Here is a 12,036-nt window from a genome sequence, read left to right on the forward strand (position 1 = left end):
GTGTGTATGTATAGATATATATATATAAATATATATGTATGTGTGTGTGTGTGTGTTAGAGAGAGAGAGAGAGCGAGGGGATGGGCGGGGCCGCGCGCTGCTGCAGCACCTTGGACAGCGCGCACGCACGCACGCACCGCCCGCACGAAAGAGAAACGCAATTACCGGAGGCAGAAAATAAGGCGAGAAACCCGGGGTAGATCCGAATGATTACATCCGTGAGTGACAGTGACGATGGCCTTTACCTCTCGTGCTTCAGGAGCGAGTGTAAAAGAAACAGAGAAGAAGAAGAAAAGGAAGACAAGCGAGGCAGTGAGCTGTGGGGAGGAAGGACGGGATGAAAGAGAAACAGGAAGAAAGAAAAAAAAAAAAAGGCCGTCTCAATTTACAAATATCTCACTCTGTTCCTGTTCCTGCCCGTCACACGCAGTCTCACACAGTTATACCAACACACTCTGGATTAATCTGAACACACAGTTCTGGATGGATAAATACTTCCAAGTACTTGTTCAGGGAAAAATCTTAAAGTCACAGCATATAATGACCTTTTTAGAAGATGGTGTGCTTTTTTAGTTTTGTTGCTACAGTCCATTCCTCTTTCAACTTCTCTTAAAATGTCTAAAAACAGCTTGACCTTTGTTTTATATAATCCGCTGAGTTGTGTACTTAGTAGGGGTCGACCGACCTCTTTTTCAGGGTCGATACCCAGTGTTGGGGGTAACATGTCCCAAAGTTATCCGTTATTACTTTTTTGTCGTAGCCAGTAACGTAGGGTGTTTGAAGTGTCTGGGCTGTCGTCCTCCAAAGGTGTCGGTGTGTAGTATGTTGATAAAGAAATTCTGCGGAGGCAGGCTGGGTGGACGATAGAGCAATCTTTACTGAAACAGATCTCAAGCCAGCGTCCGAACCAGAGTGTGGCCACTCCCTGGTATTCTCAAATCTCGGCAAAGTGATGCCCAAAATGCTTTGCCCTCTGCTCTATCAGAACTCCTCTCAGTCTTAGGAGATCAACCAAATTCACCCCCGTTCTTTGGTGTGCGGGTCCTTTTGAGAGTCTGTCCATTTCCTCTAATTGTTTACTTTTGGGGACCTGAGGGCCCCTCTATCCTGTTGGGAAAGAATGGGTCTGCATAACACCTCTGTAGAATATTTCTCAAGGGAATATGTTTGTGTGACCATATCGATGTTATCTAAAGTTGACCTGCTAGTCTCTCTATACTTAGATGGAAATGTATATATTAAATCAATCCTAACCTCTGAACTGGTCAGTTCTCAGTGTGGGCCTCTTCCTTCAGCTACTCTCTGACGCACACTACAGGCTAAGGACTTGTTGTTCAGTACATAAGACCTTTATGTCGTCACCTTCCCACATATACTTTAAGGGAAGCAGCTGGTCCTGTCCCATCCTGTCCTGTCACTCAGAGCTCAGGAGGTATAAGAAACACACAGACACTACATGTTAATTCTGCGATTCTAGTAATCCCTTATTTAATTCGTCTTTCATAAAAAGTAACGTTACTGGAAAAATTGCTGTCGCCACAAAAAGAGAAGAAAATCCCTGAAGTGTTTGAAGGTAGAGTCAGTACATTCAAAGATACATGTACAGTTGGCTACACGCCGTCTGGACGATACACCGACATTCACAACGAGTCGCGAACGGGTTTTACCGTAATTTGTGGCAACACTAAAGCTCTCTAACGCATTACTTTTCTCAGTCGATAACACAGTAACGTAATGAGTTACTTTATAATGGCAGTAACCTTGTAACGTAATGAGTTACTTTTAAAAGTAACCCAACACTGCCGATATCAATACAGATTGTTAGAAATCAAGGAGACTTAAGATCAATATTTGGGACCGATAATATTTGCAGTAAATATGAAAATCCTTGTGTTAAAATTTCGACACGACCAGTGATGGCATGAACCTAAGTACAAAGTACTCAACTACCGTCCTTAAGTGCAATTTTGAGGTATTTTACTTGAGTGTTTCCTTTTACTGCCACTTTATACTTCCTCTCCACTTCATCCGATAAATTGAGTTACTTGTTACTTTGCAGATTCAGATTATTCTGTGTTTAAATTAGTTTATTTCATCGGTGGTCCGACTGAAAAACCTACGATATGATTATCAGAAAATGCTAAATATCAGTCCCAGTGTACCCGTTGTACTCACATTATCCCACCACAGATCGCTGCTGCAGTCAGGCTGCTAAACAGGAGTGAAGATGAATCCACTTTTTAATCCGAAAATTTATCTCTGAGCTCTTTCCAGAAGGGTTGGCACCTCCTCACGCAACACTCGACAAATGTCCTTTGTTTCGTTTTGATCGAGACCCGGTCGCAACAGAAACTACATGTTGTGTGTTTAAGTTAGGCCCATAATGAGATGGTTTTCCCAGTTTGGTGTGTAAGACCTTGAAGGGATAGTTTAACCCAAAATCAAAAGATATTTTCCTCTTACCTGTGGTGCTATTCATCCATCTAAATCATCTCTTGAATATAACTAGATGGCACTCAGCTTGTGGTGCTCAAAGAGCCGATAAAGTACATTTTAATCACTTGACAGCAATGTCTCTTTGCAGAAATCATGACCTTGTTACACAAGATAATCCTCAGGCCTTGTAGTGAGCAGCTTCACACATGTTCTTACTGCCTGACTACAACCATCAACCCCATCACCGCCACTGAGCTAGCTTACAGCTTACTTACCTACACCATTATTGTTTACATCTCACACTCTTCTCACCCATGAGTGGGTGCACACTTCCTTTTGTGCTGTTTGGGATGATCTGGACCTTTTCTTCCAACACCAGTGACCATCCTGTACAAATGCTCTTGTGAGCCCCTGAAGCCGAAATCTTGTTGAGAGCCTCCCGCAAGCACAGCATAGTATGTTATAGCACTAGATTAATGCATATGGGATGAGAATTTAACAGTTATACATGGATGTAATGTTCAAGTGTCTGCATCCTTTTGGCCGTATAGAGTATGAGATCCCACTGAGGTGCTGTACAGTACAGTATGTGTGGCCAGGTATGCAGGTGTTCAGGTGCCCATGTACTTTTGGGCTCACAGTGTATTTACATTCATTCTACATGTACAAATATACAATCTCCTGCAAGATCACACACGCAGAAACAACCAACAGGGACTTTTCCAGCCTCTCCCAGGGAGGGACTCCAGCTGTGTTGAACCCAGCTCAGAGGTGCTCTCCCTGGGCTCCCTGGGCCAGCTGCTGCTGCTGCTGCTCTTTTTCCTCTCCCTCTCTTTCACTCTCTGTCATTCTGTATATTTCCTGTCGCTGATTAGCCAGCACATCTGCTTAACTCCTTTCGCTCTGCTTTAATAGTCACCTTCATGAAGGAAGAGGAGGAGGAACAGTAGTATAGCTAGAGAAACTGCCTCCTGTAAGAAGAACAACCCTGACCTGATCAGAAATACCGATTCAAGGTGCACTCAACAGAAACAATTAACGGAGCGGCATTCATACGCGGCCGTCAACTGCACACATATACATCATTACTATCTCGCACAGCAGCTGCCGTCTTTATGTGTCTGTTTGCAGTGAAATGTACAGTCTGAGCCCGCTGCTTGCGGCTGTGAGATATTTACTTATGTGCATATTTACTCCAGCTAGGCAGGCAGGCGACTGGTATACGGGCAGCTTTAATGGCTGAGCCACAGTATATCGTATGACCACACAGCTGGAACAGGAAGACTCAAATTGATTCGAGCAACAGATATTAAAGCAAAAGGGGTTTACCACAGAGACCGGCGCTGGGATGAAGAGGGGAGGTCTGAGCGTGCAGTTGTGCACATGTTTTTGAGAGTGTTAGAGAGGAACGACAAGGCTGGGAGGAGGAGTTACTATGGAAACTATCTCAACATCAGCACCTGGGTTCCCATTGGATCCCCTCTCTCTCTGCCCATCCCCGGGCCTGGCTGACCTTTTGGACCAAATGGCATTATCAAATAATAACGTTCTTCCATCTTTTCTCTGTGCAATGAAAAGTGCCATAGAAAATTCTGGTAGAAACACGTTTTCAGCCAAGAGGACCATGTACAAATAAAGAAAATCACATTCTGAAGCTTCACAGCAAAACAGCGTTGCAGCATTTTCCGAAAAAACTGACGGAGATGGGGACTCGTTTTAAAACATGAAAAAAAATAAAATAAATAGCACCCACTTAAAATGGGGTGTGCGCTAATGCTTTTAGCTTAGCAGCTACTGCGACGATTTCGCCTTTAAAAAAGGTGAAAATAAAGCGTTTTCATATTACTTTGGGATCTCAGTACTTCCAGAGACTCGGACTACACCAGTCGAGCTGTATTTCCACATTTTAAAACAAGTCTGCATCTACTTCAGTTCTTTAGGAGAATGCTGCAACGCTGTTTTGCTGTGAAGCTCCAGAAATGTTTTGTGGACGACAGAAATGTTTATGGTACAGTTGCAACTGATGTTTATAATACTTTGTAAATGATTCATAAATACCGTGTTGTTCATCTATGAACATTATTTGGCTGGCCAATATAAAGTTGTTTTTAAAAACCTTTTACAACTGCTTAATAAATGGTTTATTAAGCATTTCAATGTTTGTTAACAGTGACGTAATTATTAACTATAGTTTATTATTGATAACTACTTCATCAACGATGGTTATAATCAAATGTTGCTCATTTTCCACTTGTAAGAAAGTGTAATTTTCGTGACTCAATAATGCGTTAATCATGTGGAAATATGTGCAGCAAAGACACAAAATACATTGATATTTTTAAAAAATATCCATTCTGAGAAAGAAAGTGACACTCAGTGACAGATATCCCGCGCGGCCTTTGTGGGAGCGTTGCTTTTGCCCGACGAAACCATAAAAAGAGGATATAATTACCCGCAATAATTCTGAAAGATTGAGCTGTGAACTTCAGGTAACTTTTGTTTTTTTAATGGATTTCCGAATGAAACTTCTTTTGTGGCCTATTGAGGAAAAAAAACGAGCAAACCGTTGGGGAATAATGGAGGCTCCATTCAGCATGCTGTGGAGCAGGTTATCTGTTTCTACAAGAGCCATCAAGGCGTGAGGTGATGCATCATCAGTCTGTAAGAGGCACAGGGAAATGCATTATACCATGAGCATTTTAAATTGCTGCGACTCTATCAGCCAACATTAACCGTGACAGATATGGGCCGGCCCTGATTGCATTAGTCTTTATTGAATGATGAGGCGGAGGAGCTCCATTCTGTACATTCCTCCGACCACGTTTGCTCTTCCTCTGCCTCTTCTCACTTCTCCTCTCCCTTCCTCCCTCTGACAGGCTGACAGCAGGCAGTGACCCCTGACTCTTTGCCTAGTCAGCAGAGAGAAGGTCACTGTATATGTGTGTCTCTGGGTGTGTATACATATTTTTCTTTATGTATGTGTGCGTGTGCGCCGGAGAGCTTGCGCACGGGTAATATGTGTCTGAACTGCCAGCAGAGAGAATATACAGCCAAAAATAAAAACTCATCTGTCAGCATCCAGCGGGTACGCGTGTGTGTTTGTGCGCCCATATTTTGTGCTTGCATTTATGTCAGTTTGTGCTACAGTGTTCGGAGCCGAGCTTGAGACAGTGAGGTTTACCTAGTTTGTGCTGTGAATGGTGACAAACGGCACAGGAGGGGGGCAGGGGAGTGAGGCAGGAAGTGCTTCGTGTGGAGAAATCTCAGGTTTTTAACGCTGATATGATCCGAACAGTGGGATTAAACGTATGGGGCAGACTCACTTTGTCATGTAAAACACTGTACTTACACCGTGGTGAGAGCATATGATTACAAGGCTATCATTTCATGAGTCAGACGGACACTCCTGCTGTCACTCATACAGAGTGGGTGGTCTTTGTTTGAGTAAAATAATGTGTGTGTGGGTCTGTGCATGCGCATAAGTGAGTTAGTGTGTGTATGTGTGAGTGTGTTTGACAGGCAACCACCCTTTTCTAAATGAGATTAAATGGGAGGTTTGTCTCTAATCGTGTTGTAATGAGTTTCTGTGTAGCTCATACATTTACTAATTCCACTTGCCAATAGTGCAAACAGCCACGTGCGCATGTGTGTATACGTGTGTGTGTATGTGTGTGTCTCTGTGTGTGAAGCGGGAGAGGTCACCTCCCTGCAATCTTACTCTCATTTATAACAATAGCGCTGACCTGTCCTCATCAAAGGATTGCAATTTCTAAACACAAATAGCATTAGCTCATGTGCACAAACATGCACACATGGGTGCCCACACACGTGCACAGGCGCACGCACGCGCACGCGAGCGCCAGAGCAAACGCGCAGTCCATCTGGGTATAGATCTGTGTGTCATTAGAACTCTCAACAGGCATTAGCATTGATCATCTGACCAGCAGATGGAGAGTGACCGACAAGAACCAAACAAAGCCCGTCAGATTGTGTGTGTGTGTGTGTGTGTGTGTGTGTGTGTGTGTGTGTGAGTGGGCTCGCTTACATGTGTGACCAACTCGAGATCCATAGTTCATTAGCCCCTCACACCACTGATTTACGTTGGAGTACATGTGCAGCGCGTCGTGTGTGTCTGCACGCATCAGATCGACCATAAATCTTGACCGACGAGGCTGCCGCTGGTTGTCATGGCGATGTGGCCATTCTCAGCCCGCGGCGGTCCGTGCCCTACAGTAAGGGGTCAGGGGTCAGAGCGGTTTTGTGCAGCGGAATAGACTTTAAGAGCGGATAATGAACAAGGAAGCGAGTAACAAGAAACACATTGACCCCCCTTTACCTTTCACCTTTAACCTTTTCACCAAGTGGCCGAGAAAATGTCATCATGGCTGCACAGCACACATGGAGGACACTCCAGCGCCACAATGCCTGAAGCTATGTGGACCTCACAGTGCGAAGGAAGGAAACAAACAAGAGTAGTGTAATAATACCAGTGGTTTCACAGGAAAATTTCTCCGAGTGTTGCCAGATGGGGTGACAGGAAATCTTGGGGTCACATACCAAAACCAAGAGCCATAACAGGCATTCTCTACGGCTGTTGTAAACACACTAGTCAAACACTGTCAATATGACGTCAGCCGGTCAAAATCGACTGGCGACACACGTTAACAACTTGTTTTTTTGCCTTAATGTACCATCTTAAAATAAACACTGATTGCACAGTGCAATGGCTGTAGAAAACTGACACCAGCTTTCATTCAGTCAGCCGCCGGGCTCTATTTTTCACAAAATAGTTAAGAAATTACAACACAAAGGAAGCTTGTCTGCAATTGCGCAACCAGAACAGGAAGATGCATTGTTTGCCCTGGTCTCCATCCCCAAGTAACAACTGGAGTAACTGTGGAAACTGTACAAAAAGCATCCTGCTGACGGAGGAGGGAAAGAAGTTGAAGAGGGAGAGTCATAGAAACTGAGGTGAAACAAGAGAGAACAAACCGGACCACATAAACTGTACAGTACACACACAGATAATGGGTAGCCCCCACAAACATCATACCCATATAGGCCTTTTTATTGGAAAACATTTTGAAATGTCACAGCAGGAAAAAGCACAGGTGTGATTTAATAAGTGGTAATGATTACTGAATTGCATTTAGCCTCTCCAGTTTCAGGGTCCTGGTAGGGTGCATGCTGGCTCGCTCATAGCTTACTGGGACACTTAAACGCAGCCATCATTAATGTTATTACCTAACAAAGTCCAAATGTCTGCTTTTGACATTTAATTCCAAACCATAGGCATTATTCTGCTGCTGTAACAGCCTTCGCTCTTGTTCTTTGTACAGACTGTTTACATGCATGCAGCCAAAGCCCACTCAGATGTGACTGGTCAAGACTAAAACTAGCGACTACAAATAGACTACAAAGGGAAACAAATAAAAAAAGGTTTCCCTTGCCCACAGATTCTGCATTACAGATATAAAATGTACGAATTCTGCATTAAAATGTACAAAACAAGACCTTTGTTATATATTTTGTTGAGTTGAGAAATCCACAGGGTTACTCAAGGGAACGGTGTATTTCATGTGGTCGCTACTTCCAGGATAGGGAAGTTGTCGAAAATCGTTGAACGTTAAATCAAATAAAACTTTGAAACTTTACCTCATCTGTGAACATTTGTGCCCGAGTCACATCAGATAGATTTTCATCAGCAGTGGCAGGAACATTTGTGTTTATTCACATTACTCATGCAGTTTTAGAAAGAGTACGGAAACACCCGAGGTCTCCTCAGCAGATCGCCGCTGCAGTCAGGTTGATAAACAGGAGTGAAGATCCCCAGAAGTTTTAAAGTCATCTCTGAGCTCTCCTCCCGTCAGTTATGGATCAGAGCAGAATCTGAAGTGACTCCAGGCGTTAATTCTCCAGAGGGTCTAATCCAGATTGTGGAAGTTATATATTGTGTGTTTAATGTTTAATACGCATCTGTTAACAGTGAAGATGAATGTTGGTTATAAGGCCTATAGCTTGCAGTCGGCAGTCCAGTTCATCCCAAAGGTGACGTGTGAGCCAGTTCTTCCAAACCAAACTTGTGTATGACTTTTTTTTGTCATGTTCAAACAGGAAACGGCCTTCCACAAACTATTGCCGCATAGTTGGACGCAGCCTATTGTCTGAATCATCGCTGTGTGCTGAAGCATTAAGATTTCCACCCCTAATGAAAAACAGCCCCAGACCAGAATCACACAAAATACAGTTTGTATTGATCACACACACAAAGTGCCCCATTTGTACGTCTGTGTGCGTGCAGGAGCATGAAGGTACAAGTATGTGCACTCCGGCCACGGTGGAGAGGGGGGGTAGCATGAATTAGGAAGTGTGAGCAGGAGGAGAGGAGGGTTACTATGACAACGGGGGAGAACGTTCCAGGTGACAGCGAGATCGTTGAGATGCTAATTGTCCATTTTCAATCCTCCATAAAGTTTAACAGCCTCTCTGCCTCCACATGTTATTCTAACTCAGTCACAGAGTATACCTCTGGGATGTACAGCTATTCCCCCTGTTTCTCCATCCATCCCTCCCTCCCTCTCCCTTTTTTTCCCCGTGTATTTTAACACCCCATCCTCCCTTCACACCCCCTCCATCTCCTCCTCCTTCCTCCTGCCATCACTGGCAGAGAGAGGGAGCGCCGTGTAAATATCATAGACGATCTGGAGCATATGTGTGCATCTCTCTGGAGGCCAACCAACACCTGATCATCAGACTCTCTTTCCATCCATCTCTCTTTTCATTCGCCTCGTCCTTGCTCTCCTCCCCTCTCCTTCTTTTTACGCCCGTCCTCCCCCCCCCCCTTCTCCTCATTTCCTCCTGTCCAAATTCATCTCCCTCCAAGTTCCCTCTCCATTTTTTTTCCTCCCACCACCACCACCACCCCCCCCACACCCCGCTCGTTCCCCGCTGTTTATCTCTACCGCCGCTCCCTCCCAACGCAGTGCGTTTAACCACTTTGTTCCCCTTTAAGATAAAGATAATTAAATCAGCAGCTAAATGAGAGAGAGTGTGTGCTGCTGGCGTCACCATGCAGCGCTTTGATGTTCTATTTCAGCGCGATAGTATCAACATCTACTCATCAGTCCCAAACTACTGTTGCACACACTCACGCACAATCACACATATAGACGCACAATTCATGCATTCACACCCCACGTTCCATCCACCCACTGCCTCTTACAGTACGCACAAAGACAGATTCGACACGCTAAGCTCTACTGTCTTAGCTCCCATTTCCTGTCATCCAACCACGGCATTCTTCACTGTTGATCTCACCCACTTCTCTTCCTTCTTTCCTTCCCTCTCCAGACCTCTCCATCTCTCTCCCTTCTCTAATCTTATGCCTCTCTCCCTCTTTCTCTCTCTCTCTCTCTCTCCCCCGCCTCCTTCCTCCCGATCAGCAGGTTGCTAGGCAACTGTGCTCCATTGATCTAGAGGAGCACGATGACAAGCTCCCATAACTGTCATGCAAACACACGCACACACACACACACACACACACACACACACTCGCACAAACACAGCCGCACAAGTGAACACACACATAGTTATTGGAGATGTCTAGTAGCACCTTTTAGGAGGTAGGCGTCCCCGCTTATCTGATAAGGACAAGGAACGGGAGGAGAGAAGGAGGAGGGACAGAGTGATACAAATGACAGTAGAAGAGGAGGAGGAGGAGAAGGAGAATGGCTCTTTATGTTGCTTACCTACTCATACTACCCCCCCCTCTCTCTCCCGTCTCCTTTCTCATTCCCTGTTTCTTGCTCCAGCTTTCCCGTTGTAACCCTTGCCATCCCTGGAAAACAATTACCTCCTTTGGCGGCCTGGCTAAATTTCCAATCTGACCCATCACGGAGTCATGGCCACCTCATCATCACAAGCTACAAACTGGTTCCAATCCATTTGCGCCCCCACTCTCCAGCACTTACAGCACGCACTGTCACAATAAAATTAAACAAAGAGGAGCTGGTGGGTGAAAGAGAGGGAGGCAGAGTCTGTAAGTGTTAATAGGTCCAAGGCTGTGATGTAAAATGGATGAATTGTTATTAACAGGCATTGCAAAAAGGGTGCTGCAGGAATGAGTCGTGAAGCTTGGGAATACGGGAATCGAAGTCAGTGGGTTGAAATAAGGTGAGAGATTATCACGTTTTGCTCTATGACACAAAACATGTCAGTTAACTTGTGAATTTTAAAGCGTTTCTGTTGCTAACAAGTGGTTAATTGAGACTACAGAGATTAATCGTCATCACCGGGAACATGGAGACTCATCTACTTGCCAGTCTGCTGTTACAGGCAGACCTGTTCTGACTTTTCAACTTGTAGATTGATCAATTTATAGTAAAGTTTAGTAGGAAGCTTAGCGTTGGTGATGCTGAAGTCATTCGACCAAAATACAGTTTGATAATAGCTTAACATTAGCTTTTTACTTATGTTACATAGGTGAGGTTGTGTTTAGTGATGTGTTTGTTCATCATATGAGACATGTTTGTCCCTTATTAAAGTCCCAAATGCAGACTTCAGGCAGGCAGATGCTGGAACAATTAATGAAAAGCTGTTGTCAAAAAACAGGCAGGAAATAGAAAATATAAATACAAAATCTTCACAAACTAAACCAAGAACAAAACAAATAAAGCAGATGAAACACGAGGAACAAACACAGAGTAAACGCAGACGAACGGACAACAGAAAGACGGAAAACATAAACACGCAGGAGGCTAATCAGGACGATCTTAAGGGAGGGAAAACAAGACAAAGACAGGAAGTAACACAACATGACATATGAGGCTGACACAATAAAACTGAAACCTGAAATCATGACCACTTTCTTACCAAGAATAAGATAAGATACCATTGTCATACATGTTAATATGAAGCTACGGCCAGGGGACTGCTAGCTTAGCATAAATACTTGAAAAAGGGAGAAACAGGCACTATTAAATCTCACTAATTAGAACTTCATGTCTAAATTGTTTAGTTTGTACAAAAACTGAAGTGAAACGACTAGTTGTGGCTGTAAAACGGTTGTTTTTAACACTTTCACCTTCTGACAAAGCCAAGCTTGCCATATTTTCCTGCCTCGACGCTTTAGGTTAAGCTTCGCTAATCAGCTGCTGGCTCTAACTTCACACTACAGACATGAAAGTGGTGTTGATTTTCCGATCTAAGTCTTGGCAAAGAAGAGAATGAGCCTATTTCCCAACATGTCAAATTATTCCTGTGAGTAATATTTTTTTGTTTTTTAAGAAAGCATACATATCATATTATTAAAAGTCTCACGACATTCAATTAGCAGTTCTGTGTGTAAGTGATATACTATTCTGCTATAATTAGCTGAATGCAGAGCATATGGTCAATAGTTCACACTACTGGAGTGATATTCAGGAGTTAGATCAGTGAAAGAAGCGAATGCATCTGTTTTTCATCATGTTAGTCACTAATTACTGATTTGTAAAGACCATGAATCAAAAACATTCTTTTCAAAACAAGTCACGCAATCCCAAAGAATCATATAATACAACATTCATATAGAAAATACAGCTATAGTTCATTTATTCTCTG

Source organism: Pagrus pagrus (genome assembly GCF_965226575.1).
Source record: "Pagrus pagrus genome assembly, chromosome: 21".
Classification (NCBI taxonomy): Eukaryota; Metazoa; Chordata; class Actinopteri; order Spariformes; family Sparidae; genus Pagrus; species Pagrus pagrus.